At 37.9% G+C, this 26412-nt stretch overlaps 1 protein-coding gene across 5 annotated transcripts in view; it reads left to right on the top strand.

Annotated features, from left to right (window-relative positions):
• Positions 1-255: 255 nt before the first annotated feature.
• Positions 256-26412, top strand: part of ZZZ3 (zinc finger ZZ-type containing 3) — a 107538-nt gene continuing 81381 nt past the window's right edge. For 4 of the 5 annotated variants that reach the window (XM_032425593.1, XM_032425583.1, XM_032425621.1 and 1 more), the window contains exon 1: positions 256-339. The gene's annotated coding sequence lies outside the window, so the exon portion shown is untranslated. The remainder of the gene's footprint in view (positions 340-26412) is intronic. The other variant, XM_032425611.1, reaches the window with a different exon arrangement.

Raw genomic sequence — 26412 nt, forward strand, 5'->3', positions numbered from 1 at the left:
GGGAGGAGGGCTGACCGCGGGGGCTGACCTCGGCAGTTCCCAGGCCTCCGGCGCTGCACGGGCCGCGGTTACCAGCAGGCGGTGTAGTGAGCGCGCCTGCAGCCGCCGCCGCCCGCCCGTCCGTCCGTCCCAGCGAGGAGAGAGGAGGGGACCGGAAGGAGCCGCTGGTGCTGCGGGAAGTGGCAGGAGCGGGAGGCGGGGACCCACCTGGAAGCGCCGCGGCGCCGCTGTCGAGCTTCCTGCGGCGGCCACCCGAGCAAGTGCCGTGGCGGGGGCAGAGAGCGGCCACGGCGGCGGCGCCTCCCCGAGTGGCCCCCGGCGCCCTGCCCCGCGCGAAAGGTGAGCAGTCGCTCGGGGCATGTGGTGGGGGCCAGACATGGGGTAGGGAGAATGGAGGAGGAGGGAACCCGGGGCACCATCGACTTTGGGACCCGGATTTAGAGCTGAGTGCCGGGAGGGGGTGGGTTGGAGGCGGCGGCGGCGGCGGCAGCGACGGCGAAGCCCCCACGTGGGGTGGGGGTGCGCGCGCACGTGTGCGCGGGCGATAGGGGGCGGGGAGGGCTCTTGGGAGGACAAGCGCGCGCTCGCTTAGTAGCGAGCGGTCCACGTGACGGGCACGCCGAGAATCTGCCTCCACGTGACAGGCTGGGAGGCTGGTTGAGGCGGAGGGATGTTGTCTGTGTGGTGTAACAGTAGTCATTGGAGGCTTTAGGGTTTTCTACCGCTTTTCTTCTCTACTAGGGGGGATAGATGAGAAATAAAAGGCGGAAAAGACTTTCTGCTATTTCCCTGTTCTACACATTCTCCAGTCCGTTAATGAAGCACTGTCCAAGTTCCGAAATGCCGATTTCCCTGTACCGCCATGTTGGTTCTAGAGGAAACTCGCGAGATGCTAGTGGGTTTGTATCGCGAGATCTCTCGATTCTCGCGGGACCGTGTTGGCAGAGCAGTTATCCTGGATGGCGAAGCCTTGGGTTCCGGGGGCCTGGGACCCGCAACTCTTTCTACAAGGCAAGTTGTTAGGGAGGGGCCGGGAGCGAGTGCCTCTTGGTGCCGGGAGACGTGCTAGGTTAGCTTCGTTTAGTCCTGAAGGGACTACATTGACCCCATTGAGGCGACACGGCCCTCCTCCCCACCCCCCTGCGGGCGCTCCGCCACCTGCAGAAGCGTCTGCACCCCTCAGCCCCGGCTCCTTTTCCCCCGCGCAGTGATAGTTCCACCCCCGTCCCACTCCCTTGAAGTTCAGAGCCATTCTCGCGCAGTCGTGACGATTCCATTGGATACCGTTGCTCGCTCTTTCAAACGTTCATGTCAGTTTTTCCCCTTGTTGCCATTTTCTAAAGAATTCCAGACCTGTTAACCAATTCTATCGCTTGTTTCTGCTGCAGTACCTTTCTCCTCTGGCCATTCTCAGACGCTTAAAACTAAGCGCCTTCTATTTTTTCCCTCTGGGCATCATTTACTCCCACTTACTTGGTCATTGATAACTTCCTCATGACTCTGACTGACTTTGTATTTACAGTAATTTTTGGCAGTATTTGGAAGGAGCGCTTATATCTCTGACAATACCTGATGTCAGAATAAAATCGTTTTTAATCTTTTTGTGCGTGCCTGTTAACTCAATTATCGATATGATTTTGATTACTATATTATGAGGTTGCCATCTTTGATGTTCAAGGATGGTTTTGGGTCACATGTTTAAAGTAATAGTGGAATGTTTTAAGTCAAAATTTTAGTTAAAACCGAACTTGTCTTCATAAACTTTGGTATCAAGGTTTCGTTTTTCTTTAAATGAGTTTGACAAAATTAATTTTTCTCCAACTTTCGATGTCTTACCAGAAATGAATTTACAGTATTTTTTTTTCATATTCTTGAACAGTCTTTGAATTTATTTAGTATTCGTAGTGGGAAGTTAATTACAAAGCTAATCAGATAACGAGGTAATCCACTCATAATTTTTTGTTAAGCTACGAAAGTGTTATTTGCCTTTACACTTAATACAGAGAAGTATATAGAGTAAAACGCTCCCTGTTACACTCTGCCAAGTTGCCTTACTCAGTCTTAAATCTCTGTAACCGTTCTTAGCAGTAGCTGTGTACTATTCTATGTATTTTTTTTTTTTAACGAAGAGGAGGAAGTGGAGTGGTGTTTTAAGATACACTATCACAACATTAGCAATCAGTAACAATTTTTCTACTCAGCTAAATTTTTATTTAGTTATATATGCCTATTGTCTTGACAGATATATGCATATTTGCTTTTTAAAAAGAAAATTCTTTGTACAGATTTTTTGGTGATAACGGTTTTGTGAAAGTATCTTGAGGGGTAGCATTATTTTTGTCCTAGAGATTTAGTATGCTAGTTAGCTTTGCACCAAAATAAAATCCATGTAAAATAGGATTTAAAGAAATAAGGAGTTGAGCTTTATATTTTTATGTTTAGTATTTGTGTTATATATTTATCCTTATATTCATGCTTATATTTTGTGATACTTATATTTTCTAAATTATAACCCAAGTATGTGTATGGTAGTTTTCCAGAAGTTTTAAAAGTTATCAGCTTAGTTAAATAGTTCTGACTATGCAATTTAGTGAGCTCAGCAGGAGAGTGGTAGGTATATCACTAGTTAATACAAACAAATGTACAACTCAGAAGTTGCTAAGCAGCATTTTGTGATTTTTTTTTTTTATTATTATTTTTTTATTTTCCCCCCAAACCTACTAGCAGTATTACTATCAGTCACATGAAAGTGACTTCACTCTTCTTGGGCAGTGTGGTTTTCTGTTGTAATAGTTCAAGTAGGAACGTTGGGGAATGAAAGAGTGTTGAGAGGTTTGATGTGGGAAAGAGGAAAAGGAGACGGGACTGTGTAGTTGGATACTGAGATGAAATTGAAGAAGTTGCACAGAAAGGAGAGGATGGTAGAAGGTTGACAGAGCCATGATCTAAGAGGAGGTAGCAGGTTCATTACGGTTGGAGGGCAATTTGAGTTGACCAGAATTTGGAATCTGTAATTCCAGGCAATTTTTTCCTCTTAAAACTTTTTTTAAATGGTTTTCAGTTACCTCAAATATTGCTTGATGTCACTTGTCATAAAAAGCAACTGAATTTGATACTTAATTGAAATTTTGTGAGTTCTTTAGTTAGGTAAAGCTCTTGTTAAGTAACATTTGCTGAGTATATTTTATTTTTAGAAGTAGAAAATTGTGAAAATGACAGTGGACTCTAAGGTCACAATTCTGTAATGGCCTTTGCAAAGGTATCTACAAAGTTTTGCTTGGTAATTGGGCCTTAGGTAGTTCCTGTGTGCATCTCATTCTTGAGATAATACATGTTTCTTACAACTTTGCTTTATAAACTCTTTTTGGTAGTGGATTTTGAGAGTTACCAGTCTTTTTTTTTTTAAAGATTTTATTTATTTGAGAGAGAGGGAGAGTGAGAGGGAGAAGCAGACTCCCTGCTGAGCAGAGAGCCCGATGTGGGACTCGATCGCAGGACTCTGGGATCATGACCTGAGCCGAAGGCAGATGCTTAACCACCTGAGCCACCCAGGCGCCCAAGAGAGAGTTACCAGTCTTTTAGAGACTAGTACTTATCTGAGGTACTGGGTAGAAATATACTGAGAAAATCTAAGGAGGAAGAGGCCTTGTATCTCACATGATCTGAATTTGCTTGAGTAAAACTTAAATAACCAAGAAATTTATTTTCCCTTTTCTCAAATTGTCATAAAAGTGATCTGTGAGAGCTGATGAACTTCAGTGATCAGAGGAAATTAATAGTGATAATACAGTACTGATCTGTCCTCACAGATTTTTTTCTTGGGGTTTGAAACTGCTAATTTACATAGACCTATAATTTTGTGTAAACTATATGGTGTTGATACTTATGTTACATATTAGTTACATCAAGAATATAAATTTTATTTCTCACCTCTTGAATCAGTGTCCAAGAGATCGATAGGAAATTACTTGACCAGAAATGTCAGTGAAAATATGTTGCAGGTGCTTTTTAAAAAAACCTGTCTAATTTCATATGAAAATTCAGTCTGGATTTAACTGCAAGGAATATTTGCTGGAAGACTTTTTGATTTTTCAAGTAGTATTTAATATAGATGTGATATACATTGTGGTACAAATTTCTGTGGTTAAATACTCTGATAACCACTGTAATTATACTTTAAAAGTACTGATCAGTGAATATTTCCCAAAGTCTTAAGTGTTGACTTCTAACACCATGGAAGTGTAGACTTTGCTATTTTATTTGAACTTGTCCTTCTCACCTCTTTCTGTTTTTTTCTTTTCAGCTGTTCTTTCTCATTTAGGTAGGTAATTTTTGTCTTGTCAGAGACAAGTGAGTTCAGTAACTTTTCCTGAGGAGACTATCAAACTATTCAGTTATTATTATTATTAGGAACTCCATTGTAAGTTATATTCAGTAATTCAACCAACATTTTTTGAGTGTTAGTGATCTCAGCCATTTGAAACAGCAGGAATCCGGAGCCTTCAGAATAACTGTAATCAAGTACCAAAAGCCTGTGGTCTTTCTTCAGAAACTCCTAAGTTGAGTAAAGAAGTTTTGCAGCACCAACAGGGTTAGTTATCTGATTTTATAGCCCGCAGATGATAAGCCACAGGATTGGCCATTGGAGTTAGGCACACTGACAGCTGAAATGTTATTTTATTTCAAGGTAAAAGGAAGAAAAGCTATTAAAAAATAGATGGAACTATAGAAGAAGTGTTTTAAGGCCATTGCATAGAGACATACAGTCCTGTTACCATTAACTTCTGAGGGAATCACAATATTGCAGAGAAGTGTAGTAGTACATGGTGTGTCACACGATGACCTTAATCATAAACTTTTATTCTGTGTATTGTGTTTAAGGAAGTAAGGAATTGGTGTCTTTTTAAAAGATTGTTATGAGTAAATGTTTTCAAAGCTTTGTTAATTAATGCTTTCAGTTTTCTGGAAAATTGACTTACAGAACTCATCTGATGATACCAAATAAAAATGATGCTGTTGTGTATGGCATTTCCTTTGTTTTATTTTATTGCTTTTATCTATTTCTTAATTTCCTTATTTATTATTTCAAGGGATTACCTCCCAGATAAGGCTCCGTTACATTTAATATTTGATATCAGTGATAAACAGTTGTCTAAAGACTAGCACCTTTATTAATAAAGGAATTTTTGAAGCAAATAATTAGAATTTGTCAATGACCAGTTCATATAATTCAGTTCTATAGTTTTGAACACTGATACTGAGTCTCCATCCTTAGCACTGGTGAGTGTCCTGAGGTGAGAAATGTTTCATTTTGTAGTGGATTTTCTTTGTTGCTTTGCTTGCCTTTTCAGTCTCTTTTAATATGTTAATTTAAACTGTTTTTCTCTCTTCATTGTTAGAGTAATGATAGATAGTATTTAAGTATAAACTGTGTTGTGTGTGTGTTTTAATGACTTTAATGCCTGACTTGGGAATTTTAAATCTGAGGAATTAATATAACCATATTAACATTTTGATATACTTCTTACATTATTTAAAAAATACATCTTTTATATACTTGCAAATAAAACATTTAATACCATGTTCTGCTTTCTAATCTAATGTTAGGTAACATTTTTCCATTCTCACAATGAGTCTTCATAACCATAATTATAAGTGGTTGTATGATGTCCTATGTGTAGATGTAACATTGCCGTATTCTAATTTTTTGCATATATAAATAACAGTGTGAAGAACATATATATATAAGATAATTTCCTGTGATATAGTATTATCTTTCGTATATTGCCAACACCAGAAGTGATTTTTAGGTGTATTTTTAAAGGCTTTTAAAGCATATCTGTCACACTATTTACCAAAAGGATCAATTTATATTCATGTTGAAGTGGCTATTGCTCTATATCTCTATATTAAGTATTATTTATAAAAACTTCACGGGGTGTAAGTCATACCATTTTTTTCTTAGCTTACTACCGAGGTGAAACATTATTAATGTATTTCTTTTGTGAATTTAGATAAACAGAATTTGGAAATTAATGTTAATCAAATCTTTCGACCTAATTTTGTTCTACTTTTGAACTTCTGAAATTCCTCCTCTGGAAGTGTAATAAATAAACAATACTGATTTAATACTGTCTCTTTTAGTTTTTATAAATTAGATTTAAATAAATTTAACTGTTTATCTCATCTGGTATTGGTGTGAAGTGAGAATATAAATGTTTTCCTCCAAATTGGTAATTGTCTCAACTCTGTTAAATAATCCTTTATTTTCTCATTGTTTTGTGTTTCATTTTTACATTTTAAATCTTTTTTATTTTTATCCCAAACTTTAAAAAATATTAGTACTGTTTTTTAGAAGATTCTTAAGGCACATCTACTGTCTTTTGACCTGGTATCTTTTTATTGTGATATTTGTTTTCATATTGATTTTTAAGAGCACTTTACAAATTGAGGATAATAAAGCTCATTCTGTACAAAACAGTGTTTTATAATTCCTTTTCTTGTCAGCCAAAATTCTAAGTTCTTTTCCCATACCACAGAATTAAGTAAGGTTAAGTGGAGTAATTTCTCCTTTCTTTTTTTTTTTTTTAAGATTTTATTTTTAAGCAATCTCCACACCCAATGTGGGGCTCGAACTCACAACCCCGAAATCAAGAGTCGCATGCTCTATAGACTGAGCCAGCCAGGTGCCCCTCTCCTTTCTTGAATGGACAAAATATGAAACTACTTAAGAGTACAGTATTAGAGGCTATAAAGAGAAAAACGATTTTGGTAGATTTTTGTGGAATTAGAAATAAACTGCTAAGATCAACAGTTTAGGATGTGTGATTAAGGTGTCCTTTATTAAATAGTAATGTGTAGTTTGACATGCCTCTATTTAATGAAAAAGTGCTAATTGGCAGTTCTAGGACTCTAGTTACAGAATCTCAATACCTTTCTTCTTCAACTGTTAAGAACAGCAGTGTGGCACATATACTGACATTTAATAATTAATAAGAAATTCCAGGTGAGCATTAGTGAGACCATCCATGCCAAGGAGAGCATTTTCAATATCTAAAGTTATTGCTTATGAAGGGTTTTTTTTTCTTTATGAAATAATTACTCAAGATCTTAAAATAATTTTTGAAAAAAGGGAGCTATTTTTACTTACTTACATTTTAAAGCTGTGAAGTCTCCAAAGCTATTACTTTATTAAATAATGACTAACATTTTGTGTTGTTTACAGATCATTACGATTACATTAATGCTAGGAAGAAAAACGAGATTAACTTTGTGACTGTGAAATCATAATAAATATTTGAAAATAAATATTTGAAAAAATGTGTGTCCTGTGCTTGGGGATCACATAAAGAGCATTGCAGGTGAAGAACTTGATGGGGTGGAATTTCTTTCTTCCTTGGATTGGGATGAGATTTAAAGGGATTGGAACATAATTTACACCTTTTATTACTGCCGGAATTCTGCTTACTTTGTAAGGGATAAGTTGATTTTGCAAAATGGCACTGAAGTGGTCCAGGAAATAACAATCGCTAGTTGTATTCTGGCAGTTATTTATGCCTTTCTTACTAGATATTTTTCTTTTTTTAAAAATTGGTCAGAAGCTTAAGGAATACATCCTGTAGTTCTTATACACTTCCCCATTAGAAAGCAGGTTTGTTGTGTTTCATAAATAAGGTGAAATAATGCTTTATTTAGCTTGACAGTATTATAGAGGGAGGTGCCAAGAATTTTTTCTCATGAGAAAGGTGTGTGTGTTTGTGAGATTTATCTACTGTTAGCGCTTGAGGAACTTTATAATACTTTTGTATCTTTACTCACACCAAACCTGTAATTCTTAATCTGAACTGTCTCCACTAAATAGAAATTTTTAATGTTTGTTTTTGCAGTAACGTTTCATTTTCTGAGGGAGAAATGTCCTTTATTTGCTTCCTGCTTTAAAGAAAATGTAAATATGATTACAGTGTAATACAGAAAGTTCTCATAAGCTTACAGTTCAGTGAATTTTCACAATGTAAACATACCTGTGTAATCACTACTAAGAAGCAGAACATTATCAAAATCTCAAACTGTCTGTGTCCTATTGTGGTCATTAACACTACCCCCTATCCCATGGGAGACCACTATTTTAATGTCTAGTACCATAGAATAATTTTGTCTGTTTTTGAACCTGAATTTTGTTTATCAACATTATTGCATTTTTATCCTGCTTTAGAAGTCCTAGAACTCAATGTCGTTTATACCTGGAGATCTCAACACTTTGACTTAGACATTTTTCCCGTTGCATTCATGATTTCAAGAACTCTTAGAAGGGGACATTAAAGAAAAGCCTTACTTTCAGATTGTGTGGTAGACCCTTTCTGTGTTTTAGTGTTCTTTGGGCAAACAGGATTCTTTTAATTTCTGTCATTGATTGGCCTACAACAGTACTTCAGCCTCCCCCCCCCCCCACTTAATAATTTTGTTTTGTACACTTTGGTACAGCATTCCTGACCAGCTAATGGCTTTTTGGACTTTTATCCTATGACTTGGCAGCTTTCTTTTCATTCTTTGAATTCCTTTCAAGCAGTGATTCCTATTCTAATTTTTATGACAGACACCCTGTGGTATCCTCTGTTATTTTAAAGAATATGGTGAGTGTCCATCCCCCCAAGAAAAAAGTCGCCGTTTGTTTAAGCCATTTTACTTTTAAGGTATTTATTTTATATTTATGAACAGTGTAACATTGTGGTGTACACATTATAAAATCAAGTTATAGGCTATGAAAATTTGAGAATCAGCTAAAAGCTTTACCTAGTTTATATCCCCTTTCAGGCTGGCTTCAAATATAAGTGCAACTTTCTCACAGAAATTCTCCCTATTTTCTTTTCTACCCCTCCCATTTCACTTAAAATTTTTTTTTTAAAGATTTTATTTATTTGACAGAGCCCGTGTGCACAAGCAGGGGGAGTAGCAGACAGGGGGGGAGGGAGAAGCAGGCTCCCTGCTGAGCAGGGAGCCCGATGTGGGGCTTGATTCCAGGCCCCTGGGATCATGACCTGAGCCGAAGGCAGACACTTAACCGACTGAACCACCCAGGCGCCCCTCACTTTTTTAAAGAAAGGCATAATGAAAGATTACTGTGTTCCTTCACATAATTTTTCTTTCACATAAGTCCCATGGTTAGCCTGGAAGATACACGTAATTTTCTTTATAAACTAACTTTGTTTACCATCAGTCAGTAATAGCTAGGGCTGGAATATTACAAATGGCCTGTGACTGTTGAAATTAGATATTTTGTTCAAGAATAATTTAAGAATAACATGCACCTCCATTTTGGAGTGATCTTTTATTTGCTGGGCATTTTTTCCCCCAAAGATTTTATTTATTTATTTGATAGAGAGAACACAAGCGGGGGGGGGGGGGGGGGGGGGGGGGGGAAGAGGCTGACTCCCTGCTGAGCAGGGAGCCGTATGGAGGGCTTCATCCCAGGACCCTGGGATCATGACTTGAGCTGAAGGCATATGCTTAACCGACTGAGCCATCCAGGCGCCCTGTTTGTTGAACTTTTGTAGAAATTAAATGTTACACAAAGTTTTTGCCTAATTTCTAAAGTTTTCTTTTTGCTCTGAGATTTTAAATGTCCGACTTCAGGGCAACATCATGATACAGGAGAACATTATCTCACGAAGAATGAAGGAGAGAGTAACTGACTTTTGTAACTGTTACAGAGTTACCACTAAATTTGAATAAATGCTGTCTTGGGGAATGAGTCAGGACATTTTCCAGTTGACCTAAGCCACCTATATAGGTAGATACTTTTCTTTCGGTAGTTAGCAAAATGTCACCAAGGAATTCTGATTTGTTTGTAACTATAACACAGTGGTTCTTAGTGGTTCTGAGACTTCAGCAAGCAAACCTGTGAGGTTGGTTGGTTGTTTTTTTTAAATAATGGATGGCTGGGCCCTACCCCTAGAGTTTCCGATTTAGCAGGTTAGGAGACCACACTTTAGGAATCAGTACTATGGGGGCACCTGGGTGGCTCAGTCATTAAGTGTCTGCCTTTGGCTCAGGTCATGATCCCAGGGCCTGGGATGGAGCCCTGCATCGGGCTCCCTGCTCGGTAGGAAGCCTGCTTCTCCCTCTCCCACTTCCCCTGCTTGTGTTCCGTCTCTCGCTCTCTCTCTGTGTCAAATAAATAAAATACTAAAAAAAAAAAAGAATCAGTACTATGTTATATCAGGACACCTACCTCTAAGCAACACACACGCACCCCACAAGTGTTTCTAATGTACATCCTAGCTGAGAACCTTTGAGCAGTAGTTCTCAAAATGGGAATAGCAGGATAGTATCACTTGGGAACTTGTTACAAATGCATTTTCTCCCAAACTCTGGGGTACAACCCAGAAATCTGTTTTAAACTAGCCCTTTTGGTGATTCTGATGTGTTAAGTTTTAGGAACCTTTCTTGTGTCCTTCCTGGGCACTTGAACTTGTTAGAAATGCAAATTTCAGGCCCCACCCAGATATTCCAAATAACAGAGCCTCGTTTTAATGAGATTCCCAGGCATTTACAAGGTATGTTGAAGATTGTGTAGGGTTGCCCTATAAAAGTAAGGGTGTCTGGCTGGCTTGGTTGGTGGAGCATGAGACTCTTGATCTTGGGGTCATGGGTTCGAGCCCCACGTTGGGTTAGAGTTTACTTAAGCTTAAAAAAAAAATGTTATAAAAAATACATAGGGGTGCTTGGGTGGCTCAGTTGCTTTAGTGTTCGACTCTTGATCTCAGCTCAGGTCTTGATCTCAGGGTCCTGGGTTGTGAATTCAAGCCCCATGTTGGGCTCTACGTGGAGCCCACTTAAAAAAAAATACATATTGGGGGCACCTGGCTGGCTCAGTTGTGTATCTCAGGGTCATGAGTTAAAGGCGCACTTTGGGCATAGGGCTTACTTAAAAAAAAAGTAATATTAAGTTAAGAGTTACTGAACATTTTCTGTGTGCTAGATACATGTAAATACTGTATTCACTATTATTTAGTCTTCTCAACAACCTGGTAAGGATGGTTACTGTTACCTGTAATCCACAGTGAGCAGTTTGAAGCAAAGAGGTTATATATCTTATTGTCAGAGGGGGCTGAATGCAGGGATATGAACCTAAGGATTCAAATTCTGCTTTTGGAGTGAGGTGTTACAGGACCATTTATGTAGATTTGTATTTTCCTTCCTTGTTCCAGCACCACAGTATATGTTGTGTTCTAATGAATTTTTTGTATCACATTTTACAGTGATATAGATATTTGAATTTTCTTCTAGGTCTTGTATTCAGGGACTGTTTTTGCTAAAATATTGTGTTTTAGACACAAAAACAACTGGAAGTAGATGTGATTTGAATACTCTAAAATACAAATCTCATAAGTTTATTCATCAATGGGGTATTTATCCAAATGTTATATGTTTTGTTCTTACATGTAATTTCAATAAGGCAGCTCTTACTGGTTAGTGTTTCAGATGAAATTGCACAGTGATAAGTGTCCTGCAAGGACTGTATTTATTAAAGCAAACCACAATGTAGTTCAGTATCTACAGGCCCTATTGTGTTAAAATTAAACTTTTGGGTTCCGTTTCAAGTAAGACATCAAGATTTGCAGAATAGATCTAAATGCTGGTGTTAATTTCAAGGTAGTATAAGAATGGAACATTCTGGTCACTTTATCAATTACAGGGTTTTTTTGGAGGGAGAATTTCTGAGTCATATTCTTTTAAGTGTATAATTCAGTGATTTTTAGTAAATTTACAGTGGTTTGCAGTGAACTCCGTAGTCCAGTTTTAGAACATTTTTATTAGTCCAAAAGATCTCTTTTGCCTATTTTAAGTCATTCTCACCTTCAGGCTGTTATAGATTAAAAAAAAAAAAATCAGCTGGTATATTGTAGCAGCCCTTCATTATAGTACCAAACTACAGCATAGTAGTAAAAACCTACTTATAAACCTTAATGCATAAACCTTTTTTTACTTAGTTTTAAGAACCCCCCCAAAAATACTGTATTAAGTCAGTAATTTTTTTTTTTTTTAATTTTTATTTATTTGACAGAGAGAGAGAGACACAGCGAGAGAGGGAATACAAACGGGGAGAGGGAGAGGGAGAAGCAAGCTTCCTGCGGAGCAGGGAGCCCAATGCGGGGCTTGATCCCAGGACCCTGGGATCATGACCTGAGCCGAAGGCAGATGCTTAACGACTGAGCCACCCAGGTGCCCCTTAAGGCAGTAATTCTAACTGAATAGATTAACTCTCCCTTAAGATACCTTTCCCAGATAAAATGGCTTGTGTACTTGTTTTCTTTTCCTGTAATACTTTTCTCATATATTTGCATGGCTTGCTCTCTTCTCAGATTCAAATGTCACCTTGTGTAGAGAGCTTTTTTTCTAAAGAGGGAGTTTCCAAGAGGTATCATTTACATAGACTTGTGTGGATGGTGCTCACTGATGTACCTTTATTATGTCATCTACAATAGCACCGCCTTCCTACACTTACCCTGGTTTTATTTTTCTTCATAGTAATTATCATAACTGATACTGTCTCATTAAAATATAAGATCCATGAAGATTGAAATTATTTTCACTGATTTAGTTCTCAGAGGCTGGAATGATGTCTTGTTCATGTCTGAGTCTGGAATTATGCCTTGTTCATGGTGGATATTCAGTGACTGTTGAATGAATGAATTTATAGTATAAAATACTTGGAACAATGTTGGGCACTAGGGAAATGCTCTTTTGAAAAAAATGCTCTTTGAATTTTATCTGTTAATACTACTGCTGCTTAATTATATTTACACATTTAATTTACTTGATTTTATGTTTTAGCACTTCATATGCCTTATGGAGTAATATAAAATTTCAACAAGCAGGACTTTCTCAAATACTTAAAACTCTTTTTAAAGTTAATAAATGAAACTTGTAAATATAGTGAGTCACAAGTTCTCTTAAACATTCCAGTATTGCTTATTTTTTTTTTTTAAATATATATATATATATTTTTTTTTAATTTATTTATTTGACAGAGAGAGAGAGCGAGAGAGGGAACACAAGCCGGGGGAGTAGGAGAGGGAGAAGCAGGCTTCCCGCCGAGCAGGGAGCCCGATGCGGGCCTCGATCCCAGGACCCGGGGATCATGACCTGAGCCGAAGGCAGACGCTTAACGACTGAGCCACCCAGGCGCCCCTCCAGTATTGCTTATTAACCAAACCAAATACACCTTTAAATTTGAAGTATTGCTTATTAACCAAATCAAATACACTCACACCTTTAAATTTTATTTATGTAAATTTTTAAAGATTTATTTATTTATTTTAGAGAGAGGGAGCACGAGAGTGTGCGAGTTGGGGGAGGGGCAGAGGAAGAGGGAGAGAGAATCTCAAGCCAACCCCACGTTGAGTGTGAGCCTGATGGCGGGGCTCAGTCTCACCATGCCGAGATCATGACCTGAGCCAAAAATCAAGTCAGAGGCTTAATTGACTGAGTCACCCAGGCGCCCTAGTCAGTCAGTATTTCAAATTTAGAATCATAAGGCTGTCAGAGTCTATAGGGTTAAAATTCTCTTAAACATTATAAGAATGTAAAAAAAAATATACATAGGATAGCTTTTAAACCTAACATAGACGTATTAATATCATGGGTTTAACATACTTAATTTCAGTATTTAGTTCTAGTTCATTTTGGAGGTTCGATAGTCACTTAAGGAAACAGTTCTGTTCCCTTGAGTAAGTTGAAATTACTGTGACACAGTTTATGACTACAGATCAGTTACCATTTTTTTTTTTTAAGATTTTATTTATTTTATTTGAGAGAGAGAATGAGATAGAGAGAGCATGAGAGGGGGGAGGGTGAGAGGGAGAAGCAGGTTCCCCGCTGAGCAGGGAGCCCGATGCGGGACTCGATCCGGGGAGTCCAGGATCATGACCTGAGCCGAAGGCAGTGGTTTAACCAACTGGGCCACCCAGGCTCCCCTAGTTACGATTTCTTGACAGGCTGATTATCAGCCCTGCATTGGCCTATGGAGCTGCCTTTGTCCAGGTGTTTTTTCTTAAGCCACAGAGGGGCACATTGAACCTTTAACACTTGTCCCTGTGATAACAATGGAACTTCAAGACAGTGCCCTTTTGTAAATTTTTTTTTTTTTAAAGACTTTATTTGACAGAGAGAGAGAGCGAGAGCAGGAACACAAGCAGGGGGAGTGGGAGAGGGAGAAGCAGGCTTCCAGTGGAGTAGGGAGCCCGATGCGGGACTCGATCCCAGGACCCTGAGCTGAAGGCAGACGCTTAACGACTGAGCCACCCAGATGCCCCCTTTTGTAAATTTTTTGTGACTGCTTTTTAACTCCATTGCTTGAACAAGTTCTGTAAACCCCACCCAAGTTGCCTCAGCACTTGATTAGATTCCAAGAACCTTTTCTACCTATCTGGCTAATGCTGCATAGATTTTAGATCATTTAAGTGACACAAAGAACTGAGAAGTGTTGATAGCTTTTGTTAATTTGTGGTGACTCTATGCCACAAGACTAGAAACTGACATAAAATCTTATTTTTAAAAAAGAAAATTAGTAGTGGAATGCCTGGGTGGCACAGTCCGTTGAACATCCAACTCCTGATTTTGGCTCAGGCCCTGATCTCAGGGAGGTGAGATGGAGCCCTGAGTTGGGCTCTGTGCTTAGCTGGGCTCTCAGCTCAGCAGAGTCTCCTTGAGAGTCTCTTCCTCTACCCCACCCCGCTATGCACGCGTGCTCACTCTCTGTCTCTCAAAATAAATAAATAAATCTTGAAAAAGAAAACAGTAGTTTTGGAAATCACTTTCCATCCTTGGAGGTGAGGTAGAAAGATAAAGACTAGCTTATCAGCATTAAGAACATTACATTAAGAGGTATAAAATAGCCTTCTCAAAAAGTGTTGAAAAGCGGAGTGCCTGGCTGGCTCTGTGATCTTGGGGTTGTAAATTCAAGCCCCATGTTGGGTGTGGAGATTACTTAAAAAAAACTGAAAACCCCCAAACCTTTAAAAAAGTGTTAAAAGGGGATCTGTGTTAAACTTAGAGATATATCTAAAAAGACTTTTTGTTCTTATTTTTGATATTTTTATGCTTTGGATAAATATTTGTGTTTATAAGATTTCAGAACAACTCATTGGCAAGGATAGGTATAACTAAAGCAGCTTTGAAAATTTTGCTTGAAACCACAGGCAGGAACTTATAGTGTGAGTTGCTTAAAAGTAAAGAATTAAAAAAAAAAAAGTATGGAATTCAGATAAAAAAGTTGTATAAGCAGAATTCTCTGTTAAATTCACCAACTTTAAGGCATTGTACTAAGAGAATAAAAAATGAATTGCACTGCTCCTTTAAGGAGCCTATAATCAAATAGGGAATATAGACATGCCAAATAACACATTTTAAATTCTGTACTAGAAGAATTAAGCCTTGTGGGAGCAAAAGAGAAGGCAGTTAATTCTGATGAATCATCGAATTGGGCTTTAAGGAAGAACAGTTTTCCATTGAAGATGGGGGAAAATCATTTTTTTTTTTAATTGGACTGAAAAAATCAGAATCAGGGCTGGATTTATTGTAACATATTTTGTGAGCAGGTAAAGAATAGATTGTAATTGCAGACTAATTAGACTATTATAGTTGTTCAAATAGGGTGATGATGGCCTCAATTGGAGCAATAACAATAGGGCAGAAAGAGACGTAGACAGTTCTTTTCAAGACACTGTAGAAGAATAATGAGTTTGGGGACGCCTGGGTATCTCAGTTGGTTGGGCGTCTGCCTTCAGCCCAGGTCATGATGCCAGGGTCCTGGGATCGAGTCCCACGTTGGGCTCCTTGCTCAGCAGGGAGCCTGCTTGTCCCTCTGCCTGCCGCTCCCCTGTTTGTGGGCTCTCTCTCTCTGACAAATAAGTAAATAAAATCTTTAAAAAATAATAATTTGTATATTGGTGGGAAAAGGAGTTAAGCTGTGTGAAATTTTTTTTTTTTTTTTTGAAAGAGTTTATTTATTGAGAGAAAGAATGAGTGGGGAGAGGGACAGAGGGAGAGGGAGAAGCAGGCACCCCTCTAAGCAGGGAGCCAGTGTGGGGCTCAATCCCAGGACCCCGGGATCATGATCTGAGTTGAAGGCAGACACTAAATCAGCTGAGCCACCCAGGCACCCTGAAAGCTTTTTAGCTTGGATTGTTAGATATTTTTCACTGAGATTGTTGAAATAGGAAGAAGATAATATTTTTGGGGTAGGAAGAAAATGACTGGAGATTTGTACTTGTTGAATAAAAGATACTTTTGGAACCTCTAGATTGAGAGCACAGAATATGGTAGATTGAAGTTTGGGATGGAGGTTGGGGCTACAGATATAAAACTTTATAGGTTAAAATAATCTGAGTTACAATGATTTTACCTGTGGAGAGAGGATAAGAAATGAACATGTACATTTTGGGGGGTGCAGAGAGGAGTCACAATGCCTGAGAAAATGGAGGGGAGGAGACTTGGAATTTATCTCAGAGGTAGGAAAACTAGAAGGAAATGAAGGTCAGAGATGGAAGTTTCAAAGTAAGGAGGAAGTGATGACTTGGTTAAGAGCTTCCAAGGGATTTTAATGGTGTAGTGACTAAGAAGAGAAACCTTTGCATTTGGGGGAAGAACCAGCTAGATTTGATAGGGACTTTTTTTTTTTTTAAAGATTTTATTTATTCAACAGAGAGGGAGACATTGAGAGAGGAAACACAAGCAGAGGGAGTGGGAGAGGGAGAAGCAGGCTTCCTGCTGAGCAGGGAGCCCGATGCGGGGCTCGATCCCAGGACCCTGGGATCATGACCTGATCTGAAGGCAGACGCTTAACCGACTGAGCAACCCAGGTGCCCCTTGATAGGGACTTTTAGAGGAGTTTGATTTTGTAAAATCTCAGGATCTAATAGTTTGTTGCTTAGAAAAGAAAAAAATAAAACAAAGTACCAGGCTGCATTGGTCTCTATTGGTATATCTCTGCTATAAATTTAGTTTTCTGGCTTCTTGCTTATTTTGTTGGTAATTAACTTTTAAAAACTTTTTTATTGAAGTATAGCACATGCATATGTACATATATAAAACATTATCAATATTAAGTGTATAGCCCAGTGAATTTTGAGAAACTGAACACTCCCCAAGTAACCAGCAACTAGAGCAAGAAAGAGCATATTAGCAGTACCTTCTTCCAGTTACTTTCTACTTTCCCATCCCAAGGGTAACCTTTATCCTGACTTTTTTTTTTTTAAGATTTTATTTATTTATTTGACAGAGAGACAGCAAGAGAGGGAACACAAGCAGGGGGAGTGGGAGAGGGAGAAACAGGCTTCCCGCTGAGCAGGGACCCCGATGTGGGTCCCGACCCTGGGATCATGACCTGAGCCGAAAGCAGACGCTTAACAACTGAGCCACCCAGGCGCTCTATCCTGACTTTTGACAGCATAGTTTTCTTTGATTTCAAACTTTATGTAAATGACATCATGTATTATTAATTTTTGAGAGATTTTAAACCTAAATATTTTTACTACTTTTGTTATGAAATACAGAACCATGAAATTTTTATCATAAAATTTAGATCATCTTGTGTGGTTAGTTTAATATGTGAGACTGTACTGACTTTTTCATCAATTTGTAGAAATTACCATAGCTCTGTAAGAAGAAATTGATGCTTGAATTACATTAATTTAGTGCTTGCTTTGGTAGCACATATACTTAAAAAAATTGAATGAAATTACATTAATTTATTCTGGATAAGGATAAAACATTTTAGTGAAAAATTAAAAAATCATCAAGTGGCTTAGATAGAAAGCAGGATTTGCAATATCCAACTTAGGTATCTTCTATAAGATTTTGATGCTTTTATCTTTTGATGAACATACTGATTGGGAAAAGGGGTCTTGTGGGAAGATACAGGACTTCAGTGGTGTTTGATATTAAAACCAGAAAATAGCTCTTGAAAGGCAGGAGAACATAGAACTCTTATAGTAGGGAAGCTTGATGACACTTGGCATCTTTTTATGTCCTGTGTTCCTTGGTAAATAATGTTTTACACTGTGAGTTTTCTTACTGTGGGAGGTTGGGCCTTGCACTTAAAACAGTGGAATGAAGTTGCATTTTTGGCAGTGGTTCCTGAGGGATATGTTTAATCTGAAGTTCTGATAATCAGGTTTTTGGCATCTGTGTGTTTCTCTGATAAATGTTGTTACCTCAAATGTCAAATTCAAATACAAAAATTTTCCTTAGGGGGAAAATTTTTTTTCCTTAGGTAAATTGAAATATCTCAGAATCAGCATTTATAACCCTTCTATAGCCTTGTTAGAGTTTCTAGAAAATGTCCCTTTTGACCTTTATTGATTTCAGCTATATTATGATTTATGACATGCCATCTTCAGGTTTGATTTTTTTTTTAAAGGTCTAGGTTATTTTTATTTTTATTTTTTTATTTTATTTTTATTTTATTTTTTAAGATTTTATTTATTTATTTGACAGAGAGAGACACAGCGAGAGAGAGAGGGAACACAAGCAGGGGGAGTGGGAGAGGGAGAAGCAGGCTCCCCGCGGAGCAAGGAGCCTGATGTGGGACTCGATCCCAGGACCCTGGGATCATGACCTGAGCTGAAGGCAGTCGTTTAACCGACTGAGCCACCCAGGCGCCCCCATAAAGGTCTAGGTTATTTTTAAAGATTTTATTGATTGATTGTAGAGAGAGGGAAAGGGAGAAAGCAGAGGGAGAGGGACAAGTAGGGTCCTTGCTGAGCACAGAACCCCACATGGGGCTTGATCTCACAACCCTGAGATCATGACCTGAGCCGAAAACAAGAGTCAGATGCTTAATCGACTGAACCCCCCCTTTTTTCTTTTTAAAGATGCACAGAAATTTAAAAAGAAATCTGAGACCCCTCCCCATCCCCACACCTCCAGTCATACTTTTTTGGAAAGAAGTTTTTTCTTTTTTAAAATAGAAATACAGACTAGACTTAAAAAATATTAAACAGTTCATTAAGTTTGTTAGATAAAATGAAATGAAATAATACATTAGTTAGCCTAAATCTAAAATTCTTTTTCATTAGTAACATTAAAACATTTAAAGCCACATTGAGTGATAGCAAATTAGTAAAGCATTATAAGCCTTTTTTATGTAAAGTATGCTTCCTAAGCATATTTTATTTATTTTTATTTTTTTTAAATTTATTTATTTGTCAGAGAGAGAGAAAGAGAAAGCATAGCCGGGGAAGCAGCAGGCAGAGGGAGAAGCAGGCTCCCTGCTGAGCAAGGAGCTCGGTGTGGGACTCAATCCCAGGACCCTGGGATCATGACCTGAGCCGAAGGCAGATGCTTAACCGGATGAGCCACCCAGGCGTCCCCCTAAGCATATTTTAATGTATTTTTTTGCAAAGTCACTTTAAAATAAATTTAGAAGTTTTGTTAAATATAGCTTTTTAAAAATATAATGAAAGGTTTTTAAAAATAATTGCTAGATAGAGAGAGGGAGGGGCAAAGGAAGAGGGAGAGAGCGAATCTTAAGCAGGCTCCACACCCAGTATGGAATATGACTGCAAGGTTTGATCTCACAACCCTGAGATCATGACCTGAGTTGAAATCAAGAGTCGGATGCTTAATGGACTGAGCCATCCAGGTGCCTTAAATACAGCTTTATCTTAAAAGCAACCTGATGGTCTCCCATAGGGGCCTAAAAAAATTCGTATCCTGTGACCCAGTAAGTCTGTCTTGAAGAAGTAATTAGAGCTACAGACATACAATGTACAAGGACATTCATCAGAGGTTTATTTATAATAAATAGTACAGTATCAGAAGCAGCCTAAGTGTCCTAAGAGACTGGATATAGTTAAATTAGGGACTACTTATAGCTGTGTAGCTATTAACAGTTTTAAGACTTTAATCATGTGGCATGTTAAGTGGAATGGGGAGGGGCAGGGAAGCAGGATATAAAAAGTAGATATGTGTTTGTGAATTTTGATTTAAAAATCCACATGTAAATAAGAATGGAAGGGAATGCACCAGAATGTGAAGTGGAATGTGTAAGCTGTATTTGTACTTTATATTAAGGCTGTTTCTAATGATTGTATAATAATTATTCCATAAATATGTGTTGGGCATCAAGTATGAGAGTAGGCTCTGGATTATAAAAGTGAATAAAATAGATAAGTCCTTCTAGTAGAACTTATATTCAAGTTGTGGGAGACAGCACAACCAAATATTTGGTTGAACCTTATTAAATTGCTATTATTTGGCCATTTTTGATTTGGAAGATTGGCACTTTCTTAAGGTTCAACTTAATATATACGTCAGTTGGTGATAAGTGCTGTGGAAAAAGCTGAAAGTAGAGTAACAGGGATAGAGATGTGGTTGTGTGGAGGCAGGGATTATCATATATAGGTAGTTAGGGAAGCCCCCGATTTGGTGATATTTGAGAGAAAACTGAAAGAAGTGAGGGAACTTGCCAGAAAAGTATTCTAGGGGTGCAGCCAGTCAGTAGAGCATCCAACTCTTCATCTCTGGGTCATGGATTCAACCCTGGGTGTAGAGATCATTTAAATAAATAAAACTTTAAAAAACAGAAAGGTATCCTACACAGATGGAACAGTAAATTGTGTTGTATGCTTGTGAGAATGCATTAATATGTTTTGCAATATCATGCGTTTTAAAGATTTACTCAGAGTGCGTGTGCATGAATGGAGGGGGGCAGAGGGAGAGCGAGAATCGCAAGTTGACTCCCCACTGAGTGGAGGCGGCTAGATCTTAGGAGCCTGAGATTATGACCTGAGCAGAAATCAAGAGTTGGATGCTTAACCGACTGAGCCACCCAGGCACCTCATTCTCTATAGATTCTTAAAGGTGGTGGAACATCCACTTAGAGGTGGATAAATATGCTGATGAAAATTTTTTGTCCTCTCTGAGAGAGAATGACAATAAAAATGCAAGAACTTGGAAGAATTGCTATAGATCTAAGTTGCAAGTTATTTGCATTTTGATATTCAGTCTTTAACATTGATACCAAAAGGTATTTCTAGAAGGACTCAGTCCTGATAGAGGAATGGTAAAATGTTCTAACTCATTATTAATCTTCACCTTGGCTTGTCTCATCTTAATTATTTTATTTTTTCTTGACACTTTCCCTAGTCTAGTCTTTCTTGATTGTTTTGTTGACCAAGACCATTGAGAATTCTTAGGACAGATGGAGCATGGCTTTTAGAAAGGGTTATGTAATCATTTATTACCTGTGACTGGGTTTTAAAGAAACTGACATTAAATTTAACTAACATTAAATTAAACATCCTTAAAGATAAAAATCACTGAATAAAATGAATGGGAATTTAGTTTTTTTCCTAAATTTAACTAATTGACAAATTTATAACCATTTTAAATACAGCATTGTAGAATTTGAATTTAAAATTATTATAAATGTGAGACTTGTCTTTAATATTTTAAAGCAAGCACTTAAGAATCATAATTATTTATAAGCATTTTCAAAATGTACATAGTTAATTAGCTATGAAAGGTATCTTTAGTGAGGAAAACTGAAAGTTGATAAAAGGAAACATTTATAAAAGTTGAAGATAATAGTGGCAGCTGGGTGGCTCAGTTGGTTAAGTGTCTGCCTTTGGCTTGGGTCATGATCCCAGGGTCCTGGGACTGAGCCCTGCATTGAACTCCCTGCCCAGTGGGGAATCTCCTCTCTCTTTTTCCCTCTCTCTCTCCCTCTCTCTCTCTGTCTCAAATAAAATCTTTGAAGATAATAGAGGGATCTTTACATCAGACATTTCACATAGGCTTGGCTGAATTATTAATATATACTTAGATTGCAAATGTCCATTAAAGATGAATGGTTGTGCAGAGCTGAGATCGTGTCTTAATCATGGTAAGTGCATAGTACATAACATGTGCTCAATTAATGCATCTTGGAATGAATCAGTCTTTCTGGTCTAAGAATCATTTCCAAGCTCTTCTGTTCTAAGAATAACCAGGCCACTTGGGACTTCAGATTGATATATAAGATACTTTCTCGTCTCATTTCTTCTACATCATCAGTCAACTAAGGGAATTTTTTTTATCTCATGAAATTAAAAAGTTCAGGTGGTTATCTGGCTTCAGGCAGAACTAAATCAGAGTAGTTGAGCCATGTCCTTTTAGGGCGCTGTTACCTTCTGTTGCTTGGCCACTGAGAGTTTCAACCTTAATTTTTGCTAACCTTGAGAGAGTCTTGTCTGTTTGGCTGTCTGCTTATTAGCCATAGACCAGATCTCATGGAGGAACTAATATTGGTGCTGCTTATGTCATATATACTGTGTGTGTGTGTGTATGCGTGTATGCACTCGTGTACATGTAGGTGAGCTCAGTCATGCTTAAATTAACTGCGTCATCACATATTTATTTCATCATTCTCAAAGGTAAACATATGGTATGCATTTGTGTCTCTGGGAAAACAGTATGCTTGTAAGCTTTATACTGCTATATGTACTTTTAGCTTGTTTCATTGCTGTGTAATACAAATTATTTATTGTCGAGCATTTGGGTAGTCACAAATAGTGCTACTATGAACATCCTTGTACATGTCTTTACGTATACCTATGCATGCATTTTTTTTTCCATATGTATGTATTTCTATTGGGTATATACTTAGGATTGAAATGAGTGGGTCAGACAGTGTGTTTTTATTAAATTGATATTGCCAAACAGTTTTCCAATAGCATATCAGAGTTGACTGTTTCACATTCTTGTCAATACTTGGTTTTGTCTTTTTTAAAAATCTTAGTCATCTTGATTTTGATTTCTGTTTCCTTGATGACTAATAAAGTAGAGCATCATTTCATGTTGATTGGCTAATTTAATCTCTTTTTTGTGTGTGAAATGTCTGGTCGAGTCATTACCCATTTAAAAAATATTAGGTTGTCTAGTTCTTACTGGTGTATAGGAATTTTTATTTTATTTATTTATTTTGTAAAGATTTATTTATTTAAAGACAGCAGAGTGAACGAGAGCATGTGTGGAGGGAGAAGAGGGGGAGGGAGAAGCAGGCTCCCTGCCGAGCAGGGAGCTGGATGTGGGGCTCCATCCCAGGACCCCAGGATCACAACCTGAGCCAAAGGCAGATGCTAACCCGACTGAGCCAGGTGCCCCATTACTGGTATATAGGAATTTTTAGAATATATTTTGGTCATGAGTCCTTTCTTTGATCAAAATATTCATTGCAAATATTTTTTATCACCCTGGGGTTGCCTTCACATTCTCTTAATGATGTCTTTTGCAGAACAGAGGTTCTAAATTATAATATCCAATTGATCCGTTTTTTTCAAATACTATTTGTGAATGGTTTAAGAAAATCTTTGCCTATTCCAAGATCATGAAGATGTTCTCTTATTTTTTTCTAAAAAGTAAAATTCTTTGCACTTCACATTTAGATCCTTTGCCTATGTGAATTGATTTTTATGTGTGGCATGAGGTAGTAGTCAAAACATACTATTCCATATGGATATCCAGTTGACCCAGTATAATCTATTGAAAAAAACCTTTCTTTCCTCACTGTATTATATTTCACCTTTGTCATAAATCAGATGACCACATTTGCTCAGACTTCTAATTATTAAAGAAAGAAATGGACTTGTCCTTTTAAACATTTAAAAATACTGTGATGACTAAAACTCAAACGTAATTCTAGATTTTAATTTTGACCTTAAAAATCCTTTGCTAATGTATCAGTATTATTTATTTAATAAAAACTATTTAATTGGCTTGCTTAAGTTTTCTAGGAGATAAGAAATAAGTACAATGATGGGTACTTTCAGTATCAAACTTCATGCACTGCGTTGGGTTTAGGCCTCACACCTCTCCATAGGTGGATATCCTTTCCCTCTTTATGAACACAGAGAGGGAATGACTTTGTAGGAGATTGATTTGCAAAGAAGTATTAAACTCTCTTCTGTAGTTCTGTGTTAAATGATATCATTTGTTAAACAAGAAACCTACTACAGAAAACAATAACAGACCTGGGGTGCCTGGGTGGCTCAGTCGTTGGGTGTCTGCCTTTGGCTCGGGTCATGATCCCGGGGTCCTGGGACCGAGCCCCGCATTGGGCTCCCTGCTTGGCCAGAGGCCTGCTTCTCCCTCTCCCACTCCCCCTGCTTGTGTTCCCTCTCTCGCTGTGTCTCTCTCTGTCAAATAAATAAATAAAATCTTAAAAAAAAAAAAGAAAGAAAACAGTAATAGACCTGTCAAAATATCTTCTGTTTTTGATCAGCACTGGGCTATTCTCACAGATTTTGTTTAAGTATTATAAAGTTGTTATGGATATTCTCATGTAAATCTTTATCTTAACTTCTGGAAACCATGAATGTTGACTGCCATTTGGAGGAAGTATTAGCTTAAGATCATGTATCATCTGTTTTTCAGACATAACCTATCTTATTTTCTCCTGGAAAAAGTTCTTCATTCACAGTTTTATAGAATTATTATCATAATGCAGAGAGCTACAGAGTCTCATGGATTGAACCCTGGTTTAGGCAGTAAAACCTTGGTTCAAGTTCTGACTCCATTAATTGTGTGATATAGGTATTCCTTGAGTTTGTTGCCATATATAGGAAATGAGGATGATGCCTGCCTGTCTACTTTTGAGGTTATTGTGGAGGTATAATGAGAAAGTTCTTTTGTTACCATAAAACACATTATCAGTAGAGTGGTTAAGACTCTATGTTCTACCACTTAATTAGCTGTGTAATGTTGGGTAAAGTATTTAACTTTTTTAAGCCTCAGTTTTCTTGTCTGTAAAATGGGAATAATAATGGTACCTACCTCCATAGGATTTTGGGAGTTTTAAGGATTTATTTATTTATTTTCAGGGGGTATGGAGGGAGAGGGAGGGAGAACCTCTGAAACAGATTCCCCGCTGAGTGCGGAGCCTGACGTGGGGCTCAATGCAGGCCCGATCCCAGGACCCTGAGATCATGACCTGAGCCGAAACCAAGAGTCTGGCACTTAACCGACTGAGCCACCCCGGCACCCCAGGATTTTGAGAGTTTTAAATGAGATAATGCAAATAAAGTGTAGTACCTGGCAGAGTGGACATAATGTTAACAGCCATAATTATATGCATCTATTGATTATGCCCTATATATTGGGGGTACTTTATATAAATTCTTTTATTTAATTCTCTGGACCATTCTGTGTGTCAGAATGCTTTCTTTCCATTTCACAGATGAGGACTGAGTATCAGATTAATCACTTAAGGTCATGTAACTAGTAAGTTGTTTAGATTAGATGGGAATCTAACACTTGTTTTTTCCCCAGTCTACTCAGATGTCTCAAATATATGCTGTAGGTGCAGCAACACCATATAGATAAATCACCTTTGATTCATGTTTGCAGAATTTTCCCAAAGACTGAGTTTTATGGATAGCCACTGTTTTCAAATACCTTCTATCCCAGTCTTCCTTGGTTTCTTTAATTTGCTCAATAGGCCAGAACTTCTACTACAGAAATAAACATGCTTTGTTGATATATAATTAAGAAGAGTTAATGGTTTGTTTACAAACCACTAGACTCCTTGAGTCTGGCTCAGTTAGCTATTACAGAGTGACTTTAAATTTCACCTCTCGAAAGGGAAAAATACTCTGAATTTATTCTTTATTTGTAAGAAGCTTACTCCAGGGTGAAGTGCAAAACTGTAATAACTTTATAGCCAAGGGAAAAAGATCAGAAGACCCAGAAATGAAAAAGTACCTAGCCTTAAGTATTTCTGGGTGAAGTTTTTTGATGCTAAGTCTGGGCAAATAAATAAAAACAGTCTTTTTTTTTTTTTTTTTTTAAAGATTTTTTTTATTTATTTGACAGAGAGAGACACAGCGAGAGAGGGAACACAAGCAGGGGGAGTGGGAGAGGGAGAAGCAGGCTTCCCATGGAGCAGGGAGCCCGGTGCGGGGCTCGATCCCAGGACCCTGGGATCATGACCTGAGCCGAAGGCAGACGCTTAACGACTGAGCCACCCAGGTGCCCCTAAATAAAAACAGTCTTTATATTCAAAGGAAATTTGGAGAACTATACTGAGGTTTTCTTTTCTTCCTTTTTTTATTCTTTAAATGCGGTCCATTTTTTGAACTTGGAAAACTTTAAATAGAGACCTTTAAAATGTTTTTAGTCAAAGTACCCCCTATATGATTTTTGACAGTTCATTGTAAAATGGGCACCATTGAAATGAACTCTTTCTCTTGTTGCTATGTTTATTTAATATCCATTTTTAAAAGACAGTTTTCATGGAAAGGTTTGTGTATTTGGGGCCAAAAGATTTTCTTTTGAAGTTGAATTTGTAAATCAATGGGAAAATGAGATAGCATTTATGAATTTTATCAACACTTTGGAATTTATCTTCTATGTGGAGTTAGATGTTTATGA

Source organism: Phoca vitulina, unplaced genomic scaffold, assembly GCF_004348235.1.
Source record: "Phoca vitulina isolate PV1807 unplaced genomic scaffold, GSC_HSeal_1.0 scaffold2, whole genome shotgun sequence".
In the NCBI taxonomy this organism is placed as follows: domain Eukaryota; kingdom Metazoa; phylum Chordata; class Mammalia; order Carnivora; family Phocidae; genus Phoca; species Phoca vitulina.